This window comes from Symphalangus syndactylus, chromosome X (genome assembly GCF_028878055.3).
Source record: "Symphalangus syndactylus isolate Jambi chromosome X, NHGRI_mSymSyn1-v2.1_pri, whole genome shotgun sequence".
In the NCBI taxonomy this organism is placed as follows: domain Eukaryota; kingdom Metazoa; phylum Chordata; class Mammalia; order Primates; family Hylobatidae; genus Symphalangus; species Symphalangus syndactylus.
In genome coordinates this window covers 33,943,253-33,967,738 of record NC_072447.2, presented here as the reverse complement: position 1 = coordinate 33,967,738, position 24,486 = coordinate 33,943,253, and the positions used below count along the sequence as shown (strand labels likewise).

At 44.3% G+C, this 24,486-nt stretch overlaps 1 protein-coding gene across 6 annotated transcripts in view; it reads left to right on the top strand.

Annotated features, from left to right (window-relative positions):
• Positions 1-24,486, top strand: part of SH3KBP1 (SH3 domain containing kinase binding protein 1) — a 356,671-nt gene that overhangs the window by 27,181 nt on the left and 305,004 nt on the right. The gene's annotated exons all lie outside the window — the stretch shown is intronic.

Genomic DNA, 24,486 nt, shown 5'->3' with positions numbered 1-24,486 from the left:
TGTGTAACCACTATCTGTTTCCAGAACTTTTTCATCATCTTAAACAGAAACTCTGTACCCATGAAGCAGTTACTCTTCATTCCCCCTCCCCCCAGTCTCTGGTAACCACACTTGTACTTTCTGTCTCTATGATTTTGCTGTTATGGGTACCTCATATAAGTAGAGTTATACAATATTAATCCTTTTGTGTCTGGCTTCTTTGACTTAGCTTTTGAGGCTCATCCATGTTGTAGCATGTATCAGTACTTCTTCTTTTTTTTTTTTTAAGAGGTGGGATCTCACTGTGTTGCCTAGGCTGGAGTGCAGTCACTGTTCACAGGTGGGATCATAGTGCATTACAGTCTTGAACTCCCGGGCTCAAGTGATCCTCCTGCCCCAGCTTCCTGAGTTGCCGGGACTACAGGTGTGTGCCACTGTGCCTGACCTGTTCCTTTTTAAGGCTGGGAATAATATTCCATAGTATGGATAGAGTACATTTTGTTTAGCCGTTCATCTCTTGGACACTTGGGTTGTTTCTACCTTTTGGCTAGTGTCAATTATGCTGCTATGAAAATGGGTGTATGTATACTTGGTTCACATTTTAAAAGGAACTTGGAGAAACTGGAGAAGAGACAGTTTGGAGCAGGCAGGAAAAGGCACTATTTTGTGTTTCCCATCCCTGACTAAGGCTTTCACAGAAGCAAGGGAGATTGAGATGCAGTGGGGCAGGGAGATGGCAAGTGGACTCAGAGACAGGTATCAGATGGTTGAGAGACCAGGAGGGGACAGGGAGCCCAACCTATTATACTTGTCCAAAGGTGCTGCCACTAGGGGAATGCCTAGAAGGTGCAAACAAGCCCACTGGACAGGGTCAAAAGCCTAGGAACCAGTAGGAGAATGGGTTAAGACCACGATTTGCTGCAGAAACCACAGTTTGCTCCACACTATCCAGAGCCAGGCAGGATGGTATAGGCATGGGTTGGGTTGAAAATTAAGTCCACTTAGTATTTCTTCCTGATGTTTTTCAGATTTGGGGGACTATCTTCCAGTAAGAAATACATCTTACCTTGCAACCTTGTAAACACACCTGTCTTTAGTTATGATTGAAATAGTAATTTCAGGCTGGGCATGGTGGCTCATGCCTGTAGTCCCAGAACTTTGGGAGGCCGAGGTGGGTGGATCACCTGAGGTCAGGAGTTCAAGACCAGCCTGGCCAACATGGTGAAACCCCATCTCTACAAAAATACAAAAATTAGCTGGGCATGATGGCGGGTGCCTGTAATCCCAGCTACTAGGGAGGCTGAGGCAGGAGAATAGCTTGAGGCAGAGGTTGCAGTGAGCCGAGATTGCACCATTGTACTCCAGCCTGGGCAACACAGCAAGACTCTGTCTCAAAAAAAAAAAAGTAATTTCACAACAAACATTTGATGTGCTCTGATATTTTCTATTCAGTTCTGTTTCATTAAAAAAATGCTTCTTGTGACCTGGGTTCCTGGGTTGCCTTCATCTTGAAAACACTGTACTACACAAAGCCTCATATGCGAAGTTCTTTCTGCCAGTTACTTTTCTTTCTCTATCAAGTTTTTGTCCCTTTCCAGTTGGAAAATGTAAACCATGTAATTGATCACGTTTCTCTTTTTGTTTTGGCTATGAGGCAACACAAACCTTGGCTTGACCAAGTGATAGGTTTCTATATGGCAGTCATATACTGTACATACTGATGCCTTAACTTTTCCTAGCTCTTGACCTTCTAGCTGTATTTTTCCTGATTCTAATTGTTCATATATTTTTGTTTTGTTGAATTCTTGGGAGCTGCCACAAATCTATGTGGAGTGTGATGATGGAATATATAACAAATCATGGAAAACTTTTGGTCTTGACTGAGATAAATTGTGGAGTAAAGTCTGCATCTTTAGAGATTTTGTTTTTGAGACAGGGCTTTGCTGTGTTGCCCAGGCTGGAGTATAGTGGCATGATCATGGCTCACTGCAGCCTCGAACTCCTGGGTTCAAGTGATCCTCTTGCCTCAGCCTTTGGAGTAGTTGGGACTATAGGTGTGTACCACCACACCTAGCTAATTAAAAACAATTTTTCTTTTTGTAGAGATGGGATCTCAGTATGTTGGCCAGGCTGGTCTTGAACTCCTGACCTCAAGTGATCCTCCTGCCTTGTCCTCCCAAAGTGCCGGTATTACGGGTGTAAGCCACTGCGTCTGGTCAGATTTTGTTTTTTTTGTGAAGCACGGTCTGGACGATATGATTTTCTTTTAGCTCTGATTCTCCAGTTTACTTTTCTGGCTTTTGTTTCAGATTACCTAGAAAGCAACCTCTTCCTTTTTAATTTAATTTTATTTATTTTATTTTTATTTTATTTTTTCAGACGGAGTCTTGCTCTATCACCCATCCTGGAGTGTAGTGGCACCATCTTGGCTCACTGCAACCTCTGCCTCCTGGGTTCAAGTGATTCTCCTGTCTCAGCTTCCTGAGTAGCTGGGATTACAGGCGTGCACCACCACACCTAGCTAATTTTTGTGTTTTTAGTAGAGACAGGGTTTCGCCATGTTGGCCAGGCTGGTCTCGAACTCCTGACCTCAAGTGATCCACCCGCCTCGGCCTCCTGAAGTGCTGGGATTACAGGTGTGAGCCACTGTGCCCAGCCCCTTTCCTTTTTTTAAAAAAAGGAATTTATCATAGTGGCAAAGGTAGAATTCAAGGAAGTTTGGAATTAGTGTGGAGGGAAGGTGCCATTTCATCTTTAATTAAGGCCAATTTTACTTGTACTCACATTGCATAGAATTCTGTTTATGCAGGTGTTTTTTGTTGTTATTGTTGTTGTTGTTTTTAACAGAATCTTGCTCTGTCATCCAGGCTGGAATGCAGTGACACAATCTTGGCTCACTGCAACCTCCACCTCCCAGGTTCAAGCGATTCTCCTGCTTCAGCCTCCCGAGTATCTGAGATTACAGGTGCATGCCACCATACCTGGCTAATTTGTGTATTTTTAGAAGAGACGGGGTTTCACCATCGTGGCCACGCTGGTCTCCTGACCTCAAGTGATCCACCCATCTTGGCCTCCCAAAGTCCTGAGATTACAGGTGTGAGCCACTGGGCCCAGCCACAGGAATGTCTCTTAATCAAGCTCCTTGCCTGTATTCCCCTGCCTCATCTCAGGTTCCCATTCCCCTACTTGATTTATCATGTTTGCTGTCTAACTGGTGTCCCTGCCACCTGCAGCCTCTGCCCATGAGTCCTTCTGCTGCAGGTGTCATCAGAGAACACACATTTATGGTTATACTTCCTCTCTGCTCCCAAACCTCCAGTTACTCCCCAGACTTACGGATAATGCAGTCTTTTGAGCTTGCATCAAGGACAGAGCCCATGTTGCCAATTGATTAGAGCACACCAGCTTTCACCCTGCCCTCCCCGCCTCCAGTCCTTAGGTTGGAAAGCTCTGAGAGAGGATGAAATGGACAGACCATCTGATGCACATGGACCTCTTGAGAGATGATTTAGACCAGGGAGGATGAGTTTGGAGTTGAATCCATTTTTAAGTGAACTCTCCACTAAGCAAAAAAAAAAAAAAAAAAAAAAAAAAAAGACTAGTATTAGCTCTAGGGGAAAATAAACTAGCGATAGGAAAGAAACATAATCTTAGTGTATCATGTGGCTAGGCTTTTAGTAATGTTTGTGTAGTCATAAGGATGTAAATACTTGTGTTAGTTTTGTAGGGCTGCCAGAACAAAGTACCATGGATTGGGCAGCTTCAACAACAGAAATGTATTGTCTCACAGTCCGGGAGGCTGGAAGTCTGAGATCAAGGTGTTGGTGGGGTTGGTTCCTTTTGAGGGCCATGAGGTTCCTTTCGAAGGCTGTAGTTGCCTCTGGGGAGGGGAAGTTGGGGAGAATGGAAGAATGCTTTTTTTCCATAAGAGACCTTTACAGCTATTTGAAACTTTAACTGAGTGTGAGGGTGATTTGGGTGACCTGGGTCAGCATAGCCTGTGCCGCCTGCACTGAGCTGCTCTTGCCTTCATTCGAGGTGAGAAAAGGAAGTGGGGATGTTATCAGCCTTAAAGGTCGCTACTGACAAGAAGCGAAGTCTTGGGCTTTCTGAGGCCCATTTATCATTTCATTCTAAAAGAACCCAATAGTTACTTTTTAGCTCCTTATATGAGATCTACTTTAACATATTCCAAAGCAGGGCTTTTTGGGGGAGGGTAGTGTAGTTTATTGAATTTTTGAAATTTTTCAGAAGATATCTACTTTCTTCTCTCTGTTGCAGTTATTGACTTAGAAGCAAGCTAGGAGCATATGACAGAAACTGTCAGTAACCCACTCTGAAGTTAATTTTGTTTTGGTTACAGGTAATAGTTTCATGTCTACTTCTGTGGGGAACAGCAGTGATAGATTTCCTCTCCTTTTTTTTTTAAAAGCTTTCCTCTTACCTGCGCAAACCTCTCAGTCTCCCCATGCTCCCATGATGTGATGGGGGAGATACTGAACACCCAAATGGGCATTTCTATCTGCAGAAAGCCTAAGTTCCTTCCACTGATATTAAATAGCTTGTGGAATGTATTAGTCTGTTAAGTAGCCAGTGGAATGAATGTATTAGGTCATTTGTGGAAACAATTAGAAGAAAAAAATCTGGCAAAGGAGCAGACCAGGAAAGTTTAAAAAAAAATCCTTTCTGGCATGCAGTTCAATTAGATTAGTATGAGTTGTTAGAAGTTAATGTTTGCAGTGTCAGTGAGCACACTTAAATGACAAAAAAGAAGCTCAGTTGCAGTATGTGGCACATCATTAAACATATACTCAGATGTTTATTTAAAAAGTATAGATCTGTATTTCTTGTATGTGTAGCACTGAGCCAGGTAGAGGCTAAGAGTAAATGAAAATATATAATTCCTGGTCCTTTCTCTTAAGGAGCTTAAATCTGTTTGGAGGTAGCAAGACATAGAATGTAAACGATAATGAAAGGGTTAAAATAACAGTCTGAGACAAGGATCAGCAAACTATAGCCTACAGCTAAAATCTGGCCTTCTGATTATTTTTGTAAATAAAGCTTTATGGAACACAGCCTCACTCATTTATGTTTATTGTCTGTGGCTGCTTTAGTGCTGTAAAGGCAGATTTGAGGTGTTAGAATGGAACATTGGTCCCATCAAAGCTGAAATACTTACTATCTGACTCTTTAAGAAAAAGCTTACCGGTGGGGCATGGTAGCTTATGCCTGTAATCCCAGCACTTTGGGAGGCTGAGGTGGGTGGATCACCTGAGGTCAGGAGTTCGAGACCAGCCTGGCCAACATGGTGAAACCCCCTCTCTACTAAAAATACAAAAAATTAGCTGGGCATGGTGGTACACGCGTGTAATCCCAGCTACCCAGGAGGCTGAGGCAGAAGAATCGCTAATCGCTTGAACCTGGGAGGCAGAGGTTGCAGTAAGCTGAGATCGCACCACTGCACTCCAGCCTGGGTGACAGAGTGACACTTCATCTGAAAAAAAGAAAAAGAAAAAGCTTACCAACTCCTTGTCTGGGATAATAATTCAAAAGATGTTACGAAGCAGTGTATGAGGAGTATAAGTGATTTAGTGAATGCTATAGTTAGTAAGTCTGAGAATGATGGAATGACAGGTGGCCTGAAAAAGGGTTTTGAAGGTGACCTCAGACCAAGAGATTGGAGGGCACTTTGTGATGTAAAGAGTTGGGAAGGAGATTTCATGGATGGGAGCATCCATGGGGCTCTTGGGGGAAGAGTATATGGGGAGATGGGGACCAGGACTATCCAGCTGGACTTAGAGCCAGGTATAAATGCAGGTGACGTTGTCAGTGTCAAACCTGTACCAGATTGAAGTGGCCTTTGAGTTCCAGGATCAAGACTGGGAACTTCCTCAAACCCATAATATCTTTCAAAGGCAACACTCATTTACACAATCAATACTCATTCTAGACCTATTGTGTGGTTGACCCCTAGGGGATGTTAGCATACATGAAGGCACATCGCTCTTGTAGACTGGTGAGTCCAGCTTGTTTGACTCAGTGCTAGTTCTAGGTATGTTTTTTTTTTTTTTTTTTTTTTTTTTTTTTGAGACAGAGTCTCGCTCTGTCACCCAGGCTGGAGTGCAGTGGCGCAATCTTGGCTCACTGCAAGCTCCGCCTCCCGGGTTCATGCCATTCTCCTGCCTCAGCCTCTCCGAGTAGCTGGGACTACAGGCGCCCGCCACCGCGCCCGGCTAATTTTTTGTATTTTTAGTAGAGACGGGGTTTCACGGTGGTCTCGATCTCCTGACCTCGTGATCCGCCCGCCTCGGCCTCCCAAAGTGCTGGGATTACAAGCGTGAGCCACCGCGCCTGGCCAAGGTATGTTTAAAGAAATAGCTGTTGGCTGGGCGTGGTGGTTCATGCCAGTAATCCCAGCACTTTGGGAGGTGAGGCGGGCAGATTGCTGGAGGTCAGGAGTTCGAGACTAGATTGGCCAACATGGTGAAACTCCGTCTCTACTAAAAATACTAAAAATTAGCCGGCCGTGATGGCACACGCCTGTAGTCCCAGCTACTCAGGAGGCTGAGGCAGGAGAATTGCTTGAACCCAGGAGGCAGAGGTTGTAGTGAGCCGAGATCACGTCACTGCACTCCAGCCTGGGCAATAGAGCAAGACTCCATCTCAAAAAAAGAAAGAAAGAAAAAGAAATTGTCGTTTCCAAGAGAGGTTTAACCTCAAGACCCTCCAAAGGCTGCTAATGCCAGGAGACTTGTATGGACAGGTAGTCTCCCATTCTGTGAGGACAGTGTTCTAGAGAGTCTTTGAGAAGGGACTTCTGGTTGTTGTTGTTTTTTTTTTTAGATGGAGTTTCCTTCTCTCTCGTCCAGGCTGGAGTGCAGTGGTGTGATCTTGGCACACTGCAACGTCTGCCTCCCAGATTCAAGCGATTCTTCTGCCTCAGCCTCCCAAGTAGCTGGGACTACAGGCGCCCACCACCACTCCCGGCTAATTTTGTATTTTTAGTAAAGATGGGATTTCACTATGTTGGCCAGGCTGGTCTCGAACTCCTGACCTCAGGTGATCCGCCCACGTTGGCCTCCCAAAGTGCTGGGATTACAGGCATGAGCCACTGCATCTGGCCGAGAAGGGACTTCTGAAAAGGAATGTTGTGTAGATGAGAGATGTGCCAGGGCGAAGGGAGGAGGAGAACCCCCACCCATCCTTAGACACTGTATTGTCTTTCCTTCCTTTTAGGGCTTCTGTGCTGTCTACCATTTTTTTTCTGGGTCTGCAAAGCTCCCTGCACATATCCTCGCAGGGTGTACTTCCACCCTTTAGGTACCCAGCCCTATGCAGTTGGTGAGACATCGTAATGTTTCCACATGCCACCATCTCCCCTACTCCCTGACCACCCCCTCCAAGCCTGTATCTTGCTGTCTTGGCATCTGTTAGGCACTGAGCTTCCCCACTTTCCCTAGATCAGTCCTGCCACAGGCCACTGAGCTCACCTCAAAATCCTTTCTCTCCTACCTGGACACAGCCCTGGGGCACCTGGGCCCTGCTTGTGTCTGGCCCTGCAGTGGTCCTCATTGTCACCCATTAATGCTTCCATTTACTTCTCTCTCACTCTTTTTTCTTTTGTAAATTAAAGCACACACACACACATGCTCACACATGTGCGCACGCACATACACACACATACACAGAGACAGAGATAAAAGAAAATTCTGTAGTGCATTTTGCACTGAGTTTATTCCAGACTTTCTCTCCTCAAGCTCCTCAAATTCTCTTCTCACCTGACCCTAACCAAGAGATGACCTTGACTCCTGTTTAAGAGAAGGCGTCAACTCGCTTGTGTACTCTCATTTTCATGTCTTTATATCACTGTTGTAATGTTGATCCACTTTTATCCAATGCCAGAGAAAGATACCCTTCCTTCTTTTTTTATTGTTCTCTGACTGCTCCCCGATCATGCATTCCTGACTCATCTGCCTGTTGTCCAGCACGGTGACCCTGTCCCCGCAGACCGTCAGTAAATACTTACTGGATCAAAGAGCCATTCTGTCTGAGAAAATGTCAGCTAAGAATGTAGAAGGGCAGCAGGCCTAATTTGGCCTGGTTTCATATTTGAACCTACTGCCTATATTCATGTGTGCACTTGGGTATGTTCATGGTTTTTTTTTTTTCTGTGCAGCCACAGTATCTGGAACATATGTCTCAGAAAATCTTTATTGACTGAAAAAAATATGAGCAGGAACAGGGGCAAGAAGACGGGCTTTGAGTCCAGACTGGCTGGTGGCTGGAATATTATCTGATCTCTCTGGGAGTTGGATTCTTTCCTAAACCAGGAACAATAATAGGCACCTTGTAGAGTGTATTCCAGTTCCTGTTGCTGTGTGACAAATTAATCCAAAATTTAGCACCTTCAAAAAGCCATTTTATTATGCTCACCAGTTTTGTGGGTCAAGCATTTGGACAGGGCACGGTAGGGAGGGCTTGTCTCAGCTCTACAGTGTCTGGGGCCTCAGCTGGAAAGGCCTGAGGTTGGAGTGGACGTGACAGCTGGGGGCTGGAACCATCTGAAGGCTGAGTCCCTCACATGTCGGGCCAGGCTGGGATGATTCAGTAACTAGGCATGCCAGCTGGTGTGTCTCAGTGCAAATTGGCTTCCTTACAGCATGGCTGTCTTGGGGTATTCCAGCAAGTGAGTTGGAAACTGCATAATATGGCCCAGAGGTCACACAGCATCACTTTCCTCCACTCTGTTGGTCAAAGTGGTCACCAGCCTGCCCAGGTTCCAAAGCCCGGGGAGGAAGATTAGATTTCTCCTGTTGACAGCTGGATCACATTCTAGAAGAGCTCAAGGGACAGGAGATGTTGCTGTAGCCATCTTGGAAAACACAATCGGGCACAGAGTGATTGTTACAGTTAAATGATACAGTGAGGATAAAGGCACCTGACACAAGATTTTAAGAGTATATTTTCTGCTGGGCATGGTGGCTCGTGCCTGTAGTCCCAGCTACTCAGGGCGCTGAGGCAGGAGGATCACTTGAGGCCAGGAGCTCTAGACCAGCCTGGGCAACATAGTGAGACCCCTTATCTACAAAAAATAAAATAATTATCTGGGCATGGTGGCAGGTGCCAGTAGTCCCAGCTATTTGGGAGGCTGAGGTGGGAGGATCTCTTGAGGCCAGGAGGTTGAGGCTGTAGTGAGCCATGATTGTGCCACTGCACTGCATCCTCGGTGACAGAGTGAGACCCTGTCTCAAAAGAGTATATTTTCATTCGGTAAATATTTATGAAGTTCCTACTATATGCTAGGTATCAGGCCGGTCCTAGGTCTACAGAGGCAAACAAAGCAGACATGCTCTCTGTCCTCCTGTAGCTTTCAGTCTAGTGGCGGACACAGGCAGTCATCACATGTAATTAGATCTGGAAATTCCTCCTCCTTTTCTGGACAGGGACTGGTGAAACGTCTGGATTTGTGTGTTGCATTTTAAGTGTTTTTCTTTTTTTTCCCCAGTGAATGATGAGGAAGGGGATCTGCCCATTGTTAATGTGGAACGTTTTGCTGCTGTTTGTTTTGTTTTGATACTTCTGCAGATCTGGAGGCTCATAGCCCTGAAAGGTGCCTTGTCAGGCTTGAGGTCTGCAAGCACCCCCTTACCCTTTTGTTCAGCTTCAGACTTATGTTTCTCATTCTGCAAAAGGGATTTAGGAGAGTGGTAGGGGTACATAGAGTCACCTGGGAGATCATCTTCAGCCTAGACATGACCTGCCCTGTCCCCCGCCCCATTCTGATGGGAACCAGGTTGTGGAGGAGGCAGGCATGAGAAAGTTTCACAGGGGTTTCTAACATCTCTGGGTGAGGAACCCAGTGTGAGATGGGCCAGCGCTTCCCAAACCATACCATGCGTGTGAGTGCCCTGGGGATCTTATGATGTAGCCTCAGATTCAGTAGGTCTCGGGGAGGCTGGGGTATGTGGAGTACCAGGCAGGTACAGATAGAGATGCCTGTGGAAGTTTGCTGCACCCTGACAAAAGGGCCAGTTCTCAGAGAGTAGGGTGCTGAGGGCTAGCCAGGTGAGCTACCAGATTTCTGTCATGTTTCAGCACGCATTTCTTACAGATAATTACTCTGCTAAAAACCATAATCACAATATCACTTTTACACCTAAACAATGCAAACAACAGCCTTCCTTATGTAAAACACATCTCAAGAAACTCAAATTCAGAATGTTGGCAGAGGTGGCCTTGTCCACACTCATAGATCTGGTGTAGAACACACTTTTGATTGTGCTACTTACTCATTTTTTAAGTAGCTTATATATATTTTTTAAGTAGCTTATATATCCCAGCTCTTTGGGAGGTCGAGGCGGGCAGATCACTTGAGTTCAGGAGTTCGGGACCAGCCTGGCCAACGTGGTAAAACCCCATCTCTACTAAAAATACAAAAATTAGCCAGGCGTGGTGGCACATGCCTGTAATCCTAGCTATGCAGTAGGCTGAGACATGAGAATCACTTGAACCCAGGGGCAGAGGTTGCAGTGAGCTGAGATCGCACCACTGCACTCCAGCCTGGGAGACACAGCAAGACTCTGTCTCTAAAAGAAAAAAAAAATTACAGATGCCCAGTACCCTTTATAACAAATTCAAATATTGAAACATACATACATATACAATACACACATACTTTTAATATTTTGTTGCCTTTAAAACCCCCATCTTCCTTTCCAGGTGCATTGCTATGCCCAGCATGGTCAGCTGAATCATTTGTGAAATAGTGATTACACCAGCTAGAGTTACGCCAGCATAAAGATTTGCATGTTTTCAGTTCAGTGTAGGACATTATTCTTCTACTTGCACATGTAGAGCATTTTAACAATCCGGAAGTGTTTCAGCATATATTTTGTAAAGATAAGGACTCTTTTCAAAACCATAATCACAATCATTTTTACACATACAGCAACTAACAATGTTTCCTTATCATCAGACACTTAGTTCAAATATCCAACTTTTACATGTAGTTTAAATATTTTAAAAGGTGTTTGTTTGAATCAGGATTTGGAAGGTCTGTACTTTCTAATTGGTTGGTTGTCTCTGAGTCTGTTTTTTTTTTTTTTTTTTCTCTGCTACCCAGGGTGGAGTGCAGTGGCGGTCTCAGCTCACTGCAACTGCTGCAACCTCCACTTCCTGGGTTCAAGTGATTCTCCTGCCTCAGCCTCCTAAGTAGCTGGGATTACAGGCACATGCCACCACGCCTAGCTAATTTTTGTATTTTTTTGCGGAGACAGGGTTTTACCATGTTGGCCAGGCTGGTCTTGAACTCCTGACCTGAAGTGATCTGTCCACCTCAGCCTCTAGAAGTGCTGGGATTACAGGTGTGAGCTACCGCACCTGGCCTCTGAGTCTGTTGTAATCTAGGTTCTGCCATCTCTTTTTCCTTGCTTTTGTTGTTGTTGAAGAAACTAAGTCATTTGCCTACAGTCCTACAGCCTGGATTTTGCGGATTGCCTCCTTAGAGTGCCATTTAACATATTTTCGGACGTTCTATATCCCCTGTAAACTGGTGGTAAATCCAGAGGCTTGATCTGATTCAGGTTCCATTTGTTGGCAAGAATATTTTGCCAGCAGTGACACACACTTCCATCATGAGGCTCCAGATGCCTGGTTGTCTCTCTTTTTGTAATGTCCACAGCTGGCCAGGCATGGTGGCTCGTGCCTGTAATCCCACCACTTTGGGACACTGATGCCAGAGGATCATTTGAGCCCAAGAGTTCGAGACCAGCCTGAGCAACGTAGTGAGACTCATCTCTGAACAAAAACTTTTAAAAATAAGCCATGAAATTTAAAAGAAATTAAAAAAAAAAAAAGCTGGATACAGTGGCTCACACCTGTAGTCCCATCTACTTGAGAGGATGAGGCAGGAGGATCATTTGAGCCCAGGAGTTCCAGGCTCTAGTGAGCCATGACAATGGCACTGCACTCCAGCCCAGGTGACAGAGTGAGACCCTGTCTCAATAAATCAATCAATATCCACAGCTGCTAGTGACCATTGCTCAGGTTCTTGATTGCATTAGAGGTTGCAAAATGTTGATTGTCCAACTCTCTTACCTTCATTTTATTAGCCAGAATATTCCTATACAGAGAAATTTCTCATCAACCATTTGGTTATCTTGAATTCATATACAAAAGGCAGGACAAATGTTTGATCCTTTTTTTAAATTTACCAGTTTTCAAAACAATGATTCGGCTCCCTAGCATCTTCCAAAGGTGGCCAATGATTTTTTAAAAGTATCACTATGAAAGATATATCACATAACATATGAGACATCAAATTAATTTGATGTCTTTCAATCCTGTTATTGTTACTAATGCAGTTATTATTTCAGTGCACTTTCAATGCTGTTTCAAGGCAGTTATTGTTAATCATGCTCATGTTGCCCAATTTGTGGCCAGTGGGAGCCTCTTCAGGTTCACTTCTGAGTTGTTTTGACATGACCCTAGTAGTGTTTGCTGGCCTCCTTCCTTTCTTGGTGTGACAAGATGGTCCAGGCTTATCACCTTTCCTGCCCTAGAAATGAAATCAGCCATTTATCTGAGGGTAGCTGGCTTTCTTTTTGTGAAAAACGGTATTTGGAGACTGAATGTGATTATTTCAGAAAAAAATGTATACATTGCTCTTCATAGATCATTATTCTTAGGAGTCTTTTGGTATGAGGCTGTTGATCTTTTTAATTTTATTTACTTATTTTCACTAACTCATATTTCAATTTTGGGAAAGGTTTCAAAAATATTAAACACAATCCAGTTTATTTAGGTTTTATTCTCTTTTTCCAACTTTAAGCCATAACCTTCAAAGGAAAGCAAATGTTGGGTTTTAACTTCACTTCTTTTTTGTGTTACTCTATATAGACACATACTTACTAAGTGGCTTCCTGATACTGCAACAAAGTATTTATAATGTAGTTGATTAAGAAAACATTTGTGAAGTAGATACTTGACTAGCAACTTTTTAGTTCAAATTATTGTTCAATATTAAAAAGTACCAACTCAAATGACTTACAAACGTTGGTAGTTACTGTCTTGAGAGACTCACAATTACTATGTGACATCATTGGTGAAACTTAGGATGAAACCATTAAATGCACCCTCCCTAATAACCTGCACATTATGGTGTTGCAAATATGCTAGATGGTATCTCCAGATTAGATGTCTGGGAGCTTAAAGTAGTTATACTTATGACAGTTTGAAATTCTAGACTGCTTTGAAGAGCTGTTATTTTGCTGTTATCTTCTGCTTTTATCCCTGTGCATTTGTCTCAGATCTCATCTTCTCAGATTCTCAGCTTCTTGTCAAAATCATCCTTGCAAGTTTCTCGCCACTCGACAACAAGCATTTCTTGAGTGCCTGATGGGGCCAAGCACTCAGCCAAGCACTTGAGGGAGGAAGATGCATTGGGCAATATGACTTTTCTTTCAGGAGGCCCATCAGCTTCCATTTTACATGTCCCTTTTGCCTTCTAGGGGCTTGTGGTAGCAGGATTACTACACCTGGGAGTATAAATGAAGCCTGAGATGGGACATTAAATCTGCCGGGGAGAAAGCAGTGAAGATTCACTGTGGTTTCCTCTCACGTACCTCACTGTCTGCTATCTCTCTTATGAGAAAATATGTTTCTTAACAGAAGGCCATGCAGTGAGTGACTCAGCCCTTGCCCACCCCCAACCATGCTGACCAACCACATTTTTCTGTGGAATCGTTCTTCCCTCCTTTTGACTTGGTCCCCGCCTCTTACAGCTGATTCAGCTTAGCCACACTGAAATCAACAGGAAGGCTTTTGCTTTTCTTCTTTCATACAACATGTCCAAATATAAAGCCAACCTGCCCCCCTTACTATCCTATCCTCAAGACAAGCAAGAGTTGCTTTCCATTATAGTCCTTACAAAGTATGTTGTACCATATGAATTTATTTTGAATAAAATAGTTTAAGCAAATCCTTCAGATACCTTATCCATAATAAAATTGTTTCATGAAATGAGAGGGTGTTGGGGGGTGGGGAGCGATATTTTCTAATTATTTTATTTCACATAATCTGTAATTACATTAATACATACTATAAGCAGACACTTGACTGTTTCTTCTTCTGTTTTGAGGTTTACATATTCAGGTTAGCCCACAACCTTTTGGATCTTCTCACTGAGAAAAATAGGGGATTTCTTTCTAATCAGGCACTTGTCTTTGGGTCTGCTTTGAATCTGAGAACTAGGCTATCATTATAAAGTCAGGAAAATCTCTACTCATCCTCAAGCCATTTTATTATGTAACACTGTCAAATATTTATATAAAGCAGCATACTTTCTTCTCCATGGCACAAAAAAAGGTTATGTCTTCTTTAAGTGGCTAAACTATTTTGACTAAACAGACTTTTTATTAAATTGGTTTTCTGGCCAGATGTGGTGGCTCATGCCTGTAATCCCAGCACTTTGGGAAGCTGAGGCTGGCCAATCACTTGAGGTCAGGAGTTTGAGACCAGCCTGGCCAACATGATGAAACCCCGTTTCTACTTAAAAAAAAAAAAATTTAGCTGGGTGTGGTGGTGCATGCCTGTAATTCCAGCTACTTGGGAGGCCAAGGCAGGAGAATTGTTTGAACCCAGGAGGTGGAGGTTGCAGGGAGCCTAGATCATGCCACTGCACTCCAGCCTGGGCAACAGAGCGAGACACTGACTCAAAACAAGAAAAGAATATTGCTTCATAAACAGTTGTGCCTAGTAGCTCAGGAAACTACAATTAAGTCCATTTAAAAAATGTTTTTCTGAGATTTCATGTAACACTACCTGAAAAAAAGTAGAATGATGGGAATTAATTGGAGGCTCTAAAAATTAACTAAGAATATCGGGCCAGGCACGGTGGCTCACCCCTGTAATTCCAGCACTTTAGGAGGCTGAAGTGGGTGGATTACTTGATGCCAGGAGTTCTAGACCAGCCTGGCCAACATGGCGAAACCCTGTTCTACTAAAAATACAAAAATTAGCTGGGCATGGTGGTACATGCCTATAATCCCAGCTACTCAGGAGGCCAAGGTAGGAGAATCACTTGAACCTGGGAGGTGGAGGTTGCAGTGAGCTGAGATGGTGCCACTGCACTCCAGCCTGGGCAACAGAGCAAAACTCCATCTCAAGAAAAAAAAATGGTTTTCTAAGATCCCACTGATTTTTCCCCTCCGTGATTGTTGTATAGAACCATTCTCTATACAGGCTTATCCAGCTTTAACCTGTTGTCTTTATTTTTTACTAGGTTTTGTTGTTGTCTGTTTGTTTTTGAAATGGAGTCTTGCTCTGTCACCCAGACTGGAGTGCAGTGGTGAGATCTCAGCTCACTGCAAGCTCTGCCTCCTGAGTTCATGCCATTCGCCTGCCTCAGCCTCCCGAGTAGCTGGGACTACAGGCACCCACCACCACGCCCGGCTATTTTTTTGTATTTTTAGTAGAGACAGGGATTCACCGTGTTAGCCAGGATGGTCTCAATCTCCTGACGTCGTGATCTGCCCACCTCGGCCTCCCGAAGGTGCTGGGATTACAGGCTTGAGCCACTGTGCCCGGCCTGTTTTTTAACCTGCAAAGTCACCTGCCCACTTTCTCCATTCTTTCTTTTTCACTTAAAAAGTCTTCTTCTGGTCAAGTTATTTTTATCTAGTCTATCTAATGGATATTCTTTTTTTTTTTTTTTTTTTTTTGAGACGGAGTCTCACTCTGTTGCCCAGGCTGGAGTGCAGTGGTGCTGTCTTGGCTCACTGCAACCTCTGCCTCCCGGGTTCAAGCAGTTCTCTGCCTCAGCCTCCTGAGTAGCTGGGATTACAGGCTCCCGGCACCACGCCGGCTAATTTTTTTGTATTTTTGGTAGAGACGGGATTTCACCATCTTGGCCAGGCTGGTCTTGAACTCCTGACCTTGTGATCTGCCCATCTTGGCCTCCCAAAGTGCTGGGATTACAGGCGTGAGCCACTGCGCCCAGCCTCTAATGCATATTCTTAAAAGAGCTGTGTGTTAGGTTTGCAAAGGTTAATTTCAGGAAGCATTTGATAACTCTTTGTTTTTGCTCCTTGAGCTTTTGTTCCAGGGACAGCCCCTGGTGAGGCAGAGGCTTCAGAAGGCAAGTTGTAGGGGACTCAAGGCCCTCAGCTTTTGTGACTGCTTTCCCATCCAGGCCCTGCATCTCATTCTGATCTTTGATTGAATGCCCCTCTGCTATATAGGCATTGGTTGTGGTGAAGATAAGAGTGAAATCAAGGCTGATCACAGTAACTTGAGAGGCCTGGACCAGTGGCGTATACTTGTTTTGTGGCCAACTGGTCATGTTGATCATCAGCTTTCTCTAGCCTTCAAGTTAAATAACAAGGCTCACATTTGTAACTGCATTTCTTTGCGTTGAATGGTAAGGTATAGTTTGAGGTCAGTACTTTCTCAGGACACTCCTGGCGTCGTATGGTGCACTCAGTCACCAACATTTATTGAGCACCTACTATGTGCCAGACACCAGATGAGGAGGAGAGGGTGCTCAGATCTGCCCTTTAAGAGCTCCCATTCCAGGGTGTGTGTAGGGAGGGCATGTGGGGGAAGCCCTCACAGCATAGCATGATAATGGCCTGCAAGACTAGCATCTGGCATTAATAGAGCAGCTTCTGTATACAGTTTACAGATATCACCTCTCACCCTTGCCACAGATCATCTTCTGATTTTAAACACAAAGAAAGTGGGCTCGAGCTAGGAATCTCACTCCATGTCACACAGCCAGTGAATGTCTAAGCTGGAATTTGCTCCCAGGCCTGCTGGGCTTTCTCCCACACCTCATGCTTAGAGGTGACAAGAGAGGAGAGATGGGCTGGGAGGCTCAGGTTCCTTGGGCCGTCGTGGAAAGCAGCAAGTGACAAGAGTATCCTTAATGGTGTCTGAGGCAGACAATGGTGGGCCTTTCTTTCCTCTCACACAGCCGGGTTTGTTTTTTCTCTTCTTTCTTGATTCATCTCTTTTCTGCTTTCCCTGCTGCTGCCCAATTCTTTGAGCTGCTACTGGGCCTGCTACAGACATTGTTGAATCCTGCCAGAGGCCATCCAGCTGCAGGTGTGCTGCCTCCTGCCGGGGGAGAGAGTTCGGGCCCAGGGACTGTCTGTCACTGGGGTCCGTGTTCTGAGCCTGTCTTTGTTGGGGAAGCTGATGTTCAGTTTTTAAGATGCAGGTCTTGGGAATTATCTGCTTGTTGAGTTGGTGTCCCTTAATGGTGTGTTTGTGAAGACACCAAAAGGAAAACGTGGCTGGTATGTAGGTCAGCTTTATTGTATGCGGAGATCCCCACAGTACCTGTGGCCTTGACCTGGGAAATTCAGGCCCCCAAACCCTTCAGCCCTGGCACTAATGGGAAGGCACTGGATGGTAAGAACTTGGCCTTGTGCAGACTTGCATAGAGAAGAGTCTGTGTGTATGTAAAGTTGATGTATGGCCAGGCATGGTGGCTCACGCCTGCAATCCCACCACTTTGGGAGGCCGAGGTGGGTAGATCGCCTGAGGTCAGGAGTTCGAGACCAGCCTGACCAACATGGTGAAACCCCTTCTCTACTAAAAAATACAAAAATTAGCTGGGCGTGGTGGCAGGCGCCTGTAATCCCAGCTACTCGGGAGGCTGAGGCAAGAGAATTGCTTGAACCTGGGAGGCAGAGGTTGCAGTGAGCCGAGATCACAGCATCGCACTCCAGCCTAGGGGACAAGAGCAAGACTCCGTCTCAAAAAAAAAAAAAAAAAAAAAAGTCGATGCATGAGTATCTGTTACGGTTCTCTGGTTTTAAGTAAAAGAAAACAACTCTTCCTTAACTAAGGTAGCAAAAAGGATTTATCAGAAGGCACTGGGGTAGCTTATAGGGTGGAAGGAGAAGCTAGAGGATCAGGTCTGAGAAAGATGGCAACTGGGCAGCTTCAGGGATCTCACTTCTGAGAGCCCTGGTGGGGGAATCTGCTCCAGCCATCTCCAGTGTTTGTCACATTGCTTTGATCACAGTTGGGTCCTATGCCATACATTGGCTGGCAGAGGGCAGGGCATGTTGATGGACAAGCCCATCAAACTATCTCATGGTGGAGGGGAAGTTCCCCCAAACAGTTCCCCTCCCTGCATGGGGAGTGTTCTGCTAGGGCACAAACACAGTCTACCACTTCAATGAACACAAATCTACAATAATAAATTTTTTTTTTTTTTTTGATACGGAGTCTCGCTGTGTCCCCCAGGTTGGAGTGCAATGGCGCAATCTTAGCTCACTGCAAGCTCCACCTCCCGGGTTCACGCCATTCTCCTGCCTCAGCCTCCCGAGTAGCTGGGACTACAGGCGCCTGCCAACACGCCCGGCTGATTTTTTGTATTTTTAGTAGAAACAGGGTTTCACCGAGTTAGCCAAGATGGTCTCGATCTCCTGACCTCGTGATCCGCCCGTCTCGGCCTCCCAAAGTGCTGGGATTACAGGCGTGAGCCACCGCACCTGGCCATAAATTCTTAAATATATATTGTTTAGACTTTTAATTTTAATATTATTATTTTTTTGAGATGGATTCTTGCTCTGTCGCCCAGGCTGGAGTGCAGTGGCATGATCTCACCTCACTGCAACCTCTGCCTCCTGGGTTCAAGCTATTCTCCTGCCTCAGCCTCCTGAGCAGCTGGGATTACAGGCACATGCCACCACACCCAGCTAATTTTTGTATTTTTAGTAGAGACAGGGTTTCACCATGTTGGTCAGACTGGTCTTGAACTCCTGACCTTGTGATCTGCCCGCCTCGGCCTCCCAAAGTGTTGGGCTTACATGTGTGAGCCACTGTGCCTGGCCAATTTTTATTTGTAAGAGCTGTATTGAGGGATAAAATTTCACCCATTTTAAGTGTACAATTTAATACTTTTCAAGTAAATTTACAGCATCCTATAACTCTCACCACAATTTAATTTGAGAATATTTCCGTCACCCCAGAAAGATTCTTCATACCCATCTGCAGTCCATCCCCGTTCCCATCCCCGGCCCTAGGCAGCCACTGATCAGTTTTCTGTCTTTTTAGATTTGAACATAGGTTTTTTTTATATGTTCCTGACTGGTGTAACTTTTTCTGGGTATTCTGGAAACTACGTTATACATGAAAGAAAAAAAGAGACTCCCCCTCTGCCCGCATCAATGGTGTGAAAGTCTGTATCTCGCTGGTCTCAGGTTTCTCTGCTTTCTCTTTTAGATCCTTCCTTCTCTCCAGTGGACCATAACTTAGGAGAGCGTAGCCCTGGGCTTGATGCTGCCATTACTTACGTCTCAATGTCTCTAAGCCTAAGCCATGGAACCTTCTAGGCCTCAGTTCCTCATCTGTAAAATTCAGGAAAAAAAAAAATAGACTAGATGATATCTGATGTTCTTCCCATCTCTAATGATCAGCACTCATTATCTTTTTTGGTGAAGTCTTTATTGGCAAAAAATTACTTCTTGATTTTCTATGCTCTTCAGAGGACTGAAACAAAACACTAAAATTAAAAATTTATTCTTCAGAATTCACAGAACAGAATAAGTGCAAAAGCAGTAAGTGTGTAACATTTCTACTTCTGAAATGATTAAAGCTTACTGCACTGAGGCCTCTGCGACATTGTGTATATGTGTATACAGCGGAGGAAATTAATTGGAAACTTTCATTCTCCTTCATGCTTTCTGGTTTATTCAAATATTTATTGAAGCAGACAGGATGCTAGGTGAGGGATTTAGAATCCTGGCAAAGATAACGGCTTTTCCCGGATGAAGGTTGCAGTCTAGTTGGGGTAAGTCAGTGTGAAATTTTAGCGAGGTGAACTGGTCCTAGGAGAGAGGAAGGACAGTGAGCAGAGGGAGGTAGGGAGAGACTGGGTCACAGAGCAGTGCCACGGGTATACCACTGCCACCACCACTGCCACAGTGAGAAACTGGCCCTGAGAAGCTGCTAGGCAGCTGGCTTAGCCGACCCACAGTTAAAAACCACCCATTTCATCTGTGGGGGAGGAGACATTCCAGCAAGTTTGAAGGTAGAGATAGGGGAGGGTGAAGTGTTTTGCATTTCTAAGCAGATCTCTTATCTCCCCTGGCTCTTTTTGTAACATGGGGTTAACTGTAGCATTGGTTTTTTCAGTGACTGTAGATGTAGCAAACTTGTGGAGGCTGGCTTTTGGCACAGCAGACAGCTGGAGGGTGGTATTTTTCTGACGGGGAGATGTTCTTAAGTTTTGTAATTTATGGTGTCTTTAAATATGGGATTTTGTTTACTGTTATCCTAATTACACCTCTGATGTATTTTATTTAGCTTAATATTTTAATTTTCTGCTCATGCCCAGAGGTAATTTCTCAAGGGGTACCACTTAAAAAAAAATCATAGGTAGTGTTTCATCCTTCCTGCAGTTACCTGCAGCCTCTCGAAGGCAAGGAAATGCGTTTTGGGGGCACAGACTTTCTTCTGGGCTCTTGTGATATAATTTTGGCTGTGTTTGTATCATCCAAGATCTTCACCACCTGTTTGCCAAGTATTATCCTAAACCATTCTGTTCTATAGAGACATGATACAAGCCACATGTCATTTTAAATGTTCTAGTAGTCACATTAATAAAATTTTAAAAAGGTAAAATTAATTTGAATAATATTTATTTAACCCAACAGATCTAAAACATCACTTCACCATGCAATTGATATGAAAATAATGAGCTATTTCACATTATTTTTTTTCTAAACAAGTCTTTGGAACTTGGGATGTATCTTATGGCTCACGTCAGTTCAGACTAGCCACATTCCAAGTAGTCATTAGCCACATTTGCAGTGACACTGTATTGGACAGCAAAGTTCTAAACCTTTCAAAGGCTTGCAGAGAGCACTGGAAAGAGCCCTTAGAGTGGGTAGGAGAGACATATCCTCATGATTTATGAGCTCTTAACAAAGCCACAGGTTTCCTCTTCTTAGAGAAACCTGATATGTAAAAAAAATTCATCTTGACAGGAAAGGTAAAGCAGGAAGTAATTATTCATGTTACAAAAGAATTAACCACAGGATCTTTTAAATAGCAAGCTCCCTTAGTGCATGGAAGAATATGACTCAATTTGCAAAATGTGATTGACACTTGACATTTTAGTAGCACCTTTGTTGGGCTGGGAACGGTCTATCATAAAATGCAAGCTGAGTGGTCAGTTGATCAAGTCTTTATTGAGCACCTACTGCATGTCATGGGTGCTTATAGGGGCCCCAGCAGAACTAAGGGTGATCTATACCCAGAAGGCATTCAGGGGCTCACAGGGAAGACAAGACACAGCTTGGGATTGCCTCAGTGGCAGGGGCCAGGGAGGCCTTGGGTCTGGAAGAGCTTGGAAGGTGATGTGGAGGCAGTCAGGGCCTAGCTGTGGCCAGGAGGCAAGGAGGCTGTGCATGATTACTTAAGTTTAAAGAAAGGGCAATGGCCGGGGTGGTCGCTCACGCCTGTAATCCCAGCACTTTGGGAGGCCAGGGCAGGCGGAACATTTGAAGTCAGCCTGACCAACACTGTGAAATCCTGTCTCTACAAACAATACGAAAATTAGCTGGGTGTGGTGGTGTGCATCTGTAGTCCCAGCTACTTGGGAGGCTGAGATGGGAGGAACACTTGAGCCTGGGAGACGGAGGTTGCAGTGAGCTGAGATGGTGCCACTGCACTCCAGCCTGGGCAACAGAGCCAGACCCTGTCTAAAAAAAAAAAAAAATTGTTTTTTTTTAGTATCTTCTTAATTATGTATAGATTGTGTACATATATTCCTGTACTAATTAAAGATCAAGAAAACCCCAGAGAAGCTCCTACACTGTTATTATTAGGCTTAACAAACTTTTGAAACACATAAAATTGAGTATTGTATGACTTTAGACATTGGTGGAAAAATGAAGACATTTTCTTCATGGTTCAGGTACATAGTTTTAAAATATCTTGCTAATCCTGATGATTCCACACTTACACCAATGTCAAGGGTGGAAAGAAACCCATATTACAAATGATCTTGATAACTGAGAGTTTGGGGGCCATCTCCCCGTAAGATCTGATGTGTCTTCCCCATGTGGCGGGCAAAGAGCTCCCAGCAGAAGCTGAAGTGGCAACTCTACCATTTTCTTTCTTTCTTTTTTTTCTTTTCTTTTTCTTTTTTTTTTTTGAGTTAAAGTTTCGCTCTTTCCCCCAGGCTGGAGTACAGTGGCATGATCTTGGCTCACCGCAACCTCCGCCTTCCGGTTTCAAGCGATTGTCTTGCCTCAGCCTCCGGAGTAGCTGGGATTACAAGCACCCGCCACCAAGCCCGGCTAATTTTTGTATTTTTAGTAGAGACAGGGCTTCATCATGTTGGCTAGGCTGGTCTCAAACTCCTGATCTCGTGATCCGCCGGCCTCGGCCTCCCAAAGTGCTGGGATTACAGGCATGAGCCACCATGCCCGGCCAGCTCTACCATTTTCTTGGCACTTGGCCTCGTGTTGTCTACAGCTCCTACTTTCTTTACACAAATCTTTTCAAGCAGCTGACCCACTTTGTGAGGGTGATTTCAGCAAGAAGGGGTCATAGCCATAAGGAGGCTTTACCAGGAGGCACCAGAGAACTGCAGGGCACACCGTGGTGGGGACACAGTCAAACCATATCAGATGGGAATTATTAGCTTTGACATACAACTGAGACCTAGAGAAGTTAGCATCACATGGAATGCTGGTGCTTGCTCTGGTGGTACTCCTTGATTCCACTGTCCCTCTGGCTGCTTCCTGCCCCTTGAAGGATCCCTGACTGTGTGTCCTGGAGACTGGGTGAAGGAGCCTGTGTCATTCTGTCAATGGAACAATAGAGAAGTTGAATTATTACTTTTTTGAAGTTAAAACAAAATGAATAGACATTGTAATTTTTTTCTCCTATCATCTCAATGGATGCTTAAAACCTATCTCAGTGTATTGAAGTTGGTTTTTTTTGTTGTTTTTGTTGTTGTTTTTTTACTCATTTGTGCTTTTTGTCTCCTATTTAAGAAATCTTTGCCAAACCTAAGGTCATTAAGATTTTCTTCTATCCATTCTTATAAAAAGTTTTACAATTTTAGCTCTTACACTTAGGTCTGTGAACTATTTTGAGTTAATTTTAGTATATGAATGCTTTACAGAGCTCATTTAACTTTTCCTCTTCCATTATTTTATCATAATTTCTGAATTGCTAATTCACCACTTGGGGTTTTATCTAATTTTTGCTATCCTTGTATTCATTCATTTGCCATTCATTCATTCATTCATTCATATGGATCTGCAAATAAAAAAGGAAAAAGTGGCTGGGCACGGTGGCTCACGCCTGTAATCCCAGCACTTTGGGAAGCCGAGGCGGGCAAATCATCTGAGGTCAGGAGTTCAAGACCAGCCTGGCCAACATGGTGAAACCCTGTCTCTACTAAAAATACAAAAATTAGCTGGGTGGGGTGGCATGCATTCAAGGAGAATCGCTTGAACGTGGGAGGTGGAGGTTGCGGTAAGCTGAGATTGCGCCACTGCGGTCCAGCCTGGGTGACAGAGTGAGACTCCATCTCAAAAAAAAAAAAAAAAAAGGGTTATGAAATTGGTTCATATTGAGGTGGTCATGAGGAGAAGCCCAGTCTAAATGAATTGCATAAGTTAACTAATTTTTGGATTGGTTAATGCTGCTAATTTGCATTGGCACTTTGTCAATGAGAAGACCCACCTTTCTTACCTGTTGCCTTTGCTCATTACCAAGTATGAGAGATTGCCATAGATCAGGAAAACAATGTAACATGGAATTGATGTGTAAGAGCTCATCTGTTGAGAGGGCAGTTGTGGTTCTGATGTAGGCGGTCTGAGACATTGGCTTGGCCAGCCAGGCCCTCTATACCAGCTGTCTTTACACGTGTTGTCACTGCAAGATGGGTGTTACCTCTGTAGGATGGTGTATTAGTCTGTTCTCGTGCTGCTAATAAAGACATACCCAAGATTAGGTAATTTATAAAGGAAAGAGGTTTAATGGACTCAGTTCAGTATGGCTGGGGAGGCCTCAGGAAACTTAACAATCATGACAGAAGGGAAAGCAAACACATCCTTCTTCACATGGTGGCAGGAAGGAGAAATGCCAAACAAAAGGGGGAAAAGTCCCTTATAAAACCATCAGATCTCGTGAGAACTCACTCACTATCACAAGAACAGCATGAGGGTAACTGCCCTCATAGTTCAATTACCTCCCACTGGGTCCCTCCCACAACACTTGGGGATTATGGGAACTACAATTCAAGGTGAGATTTGGGTGGGGACACAGCCAAACCATATCAGATGGGGATTATTAGCTTTGACATTTTGTACAACTGAGACCCAGAGAGGTTAGCATCATGTAGTATTGGCGGGGGATGGGAGACCCAGAAGTCAAACTGACATCTGTTGTCTGTACTCTGAGCTCGGAGGACAATGCTGGACACCCTCTGGGTGGGGCAAATGTTGTTAGCTGGCTGTCATCATGCAGCTT